The following is a 2,793-nucleotide window of genomic DNA, read 5'->3' as shown; positions in this document are numbered from 1 at the left end:
ACAGACACACACACACACACACACACACACAGAGGTTGTGCTGCATGTTGAGGAGACACAGATTCTCGGCCGCGTCCAGATGAGGGACAGATCACAGATCAGCTCGTCTCAGCTGCCTTACAAACGTCTAATTACTCTGCCTTGAGACTCTCCTGCCACCTGCTGGTGTGACTGTGTTCATCCATATACTGATCCACACACTCACAAACACACACACTCACAAACTCACACACACGCAAACACACAGCTACACGTACTCACTCTGCCTTGAGACTCTCCTGGCACCTGCTGGTGTGACTGTGTTCATCCATATACTGATCCACACACTCACAAACACACACACTCACAAACTCACACACACACAAACACACAGCTACACGTTTAAAAAAAAATAAATTAATTATTATTTTTATTTATTTGAAATATTCTTTTATTATTGCGATTTATTTTTATTTATTTGTTATTATTTAAAATACTGTTAACAATGTTTACATTTTTGTGAAAACCAAATGTTAAGAAATACTGTTTATATATATAGTCTTAAATAAATTATATATAGTAAATTATATATAGTTAAATATAGTCTTAAATAAAGGAAAGCCGACACACAAACTCAAACAAAATAAATAAATATAACTTAAAATTAGTAAACAGTGTTTAAAATACTGTTTATAATAACATTTTTATAAAAAACTAATTTCATTTTCAAAATACTGCTTAGTGTGTTAAACACATTTTAAAAATAATATGTTCTCATGTACATTTCTATGCAGTTGCTAGGGTGTTCTGAGTTGTTGCTAGGTGTTTTTTAAATGAATGGGATACCGGTTCAGTCTCTCCAGGCAGGAAGTGATGTCATCTGTGAAGCTGAAGGCAGACAGGAAACATGGGACTTCCTGTGTCACCTGAAGAAGAGCCATTATGATGAGTGTTAAAATAATGCTTCAGAAAAGCACAGACACCAATAAATCCATTCACTCATTAATTCATTTAACATTTTAAATCATTTTAATACTCGTTATAACATTCACATTTTGTGAAAAACTAATGTTTAAAAATGCTGTTAAAAAAACATGTTCTGATATTAAATGAATAATATATATATAAATAAATAAATAAATATGGCTTCAAATTTCAGCATCCTTATACTTCTAGTATTCTTTCATCTGTGTAATATTTACATTACATTTAGTCATTTAGCAGATGCTTTTATCCAAAGTGATTTACAAATGAGGACAATAGAAGCAATCAAAACTAACAAAAGAGCAACAATATGCAACATATTTCTGTCATTAAGTTTCTTTTTCGCTCTGATTTTTCTGACAATAGGAAGCGGATGAGACGATGATGTCTTGGACTTTAATATTTACTTTTGATTCATGTTTACTGTTGTCATTACTTCAAAAAGTAATGTAATAAATGAAAAAAAAAATTTTTTTTTTTGTAATAATTTGAATTAAATAAATGAATAAATAAATAGGCCTATGTATGTATGTATTTATTTTTCTCTATTCTGTATGTTCCGTATCTTATCTTCTTATTGAAGCCATGCAAAATTAATTAATTAATTAATTAATCTGCGCTACAAAACAGTGTGTTCATGTTTGGATAATATATTAAAATAATATGATAACAAATACCAGCTTGCATTATCAAGCAGCATAATGGACTGTCTTTAAAAAATAAGGTGCATATGATACTGAAGCTAGTAAATCATTATTAATCAAATTCTATTTGTCCTAAATGTTACAAAAAAAAATTTCATATATTTTTAAATTTATACCAAAGTATTATTACATCCTCTTCTTTTGTTTATTCTGAATAATATCTTGCTATTGTTGGTTGGTTATTTATATGGATCTGCAGGCGTGAGTTAATCATTCTGTAAAGGTCAATCAATAATTCACAATGAGAAATTACACTTCAGTATGCAAACAACGGTTAAATAGTGTTCACTGTACAGATTTTAATTTACACTGATTTAATTAGAATAAAATTAGTTTTTAATGAGAATCACCTAAACTGTAATTTTCTTCATGTCGAATGCAGTACATTGACTGTGTGTCTGAGCAACATTAAACATGTTATAAGCACGGCTCGTGTAGATTCATAAGCAGCAGGTCTGATGAGTGTCGAGTGTTAAACTCAGCTTACTGTGTGATTTCCTCTGATTCTGAGAGATTGTAAACTCCTGATGGACGATGGGTTCACATGCATCTCATGAAGCAACTATCAAGCATTTTATGATTCATTATTGGCTTTTTACTGGAATACAGAGAAGGGAATAGCACTTTACCACTGTATCCAGACACATGAATGATGGCGTATGCATTGTGTGCTTTATCAATAGCGATGCATTCATTCATGAGGAAGGTCCTCAGGGTTCAATGGCTATAAATACTGCAGCAGAAACACTGCATTTCCTACCATCTCCCTAAAACACATTCAGATGATGGAGAACACGGGTCAGACGGATCAGAAACGCAGAAAGACGGCTCTACTTTACTACTGCTGCTCGATGCAGACAAACACTGAGCGGACGAGGAGCTTCATTCAGGCTTTGTTACTGAGTTTTCTATAATGCACAGCTTCACTGCTTTTTAAATAACAGCCCATAATGATAATGAGGAGAAGCATCTTAAACTGCAGCTGGAGCGTGTTTGTGTCAGTGCTGTTCATCATCAGACTGAGCTCAGCCCTGCACACACACACACACTCACACACACACACACACACACACTCATGTCTGGTCAGCTATCCTTGTGGGGACTCTCCATAGGCGTAATGGTTTTT

The sequence above is a fragment of the Sinocyclocheilus rhinocerous genome, unplaced genomic scaffold (genome assembly GCF_001515625.1).
Source record: "Sinocyclocheilus rhinocerous isolate Xijiao unplaced genomic scaffold, SAMN03320098_v1.1 scaffold1093, whole genome shotgun sequence".
Lineage (NCBI taxonomy): Eukaryota > Metazoa > Chordata > Actinopteri > Cypriniformes > Cyprinidae > Sinocyclocheilus > Sinocyclocheilus rhinocerous.
The sequence above is the reverse complement of the archived record's forward strand: the minus strand, read 5'-3'. Positions refer to the sequence as shown.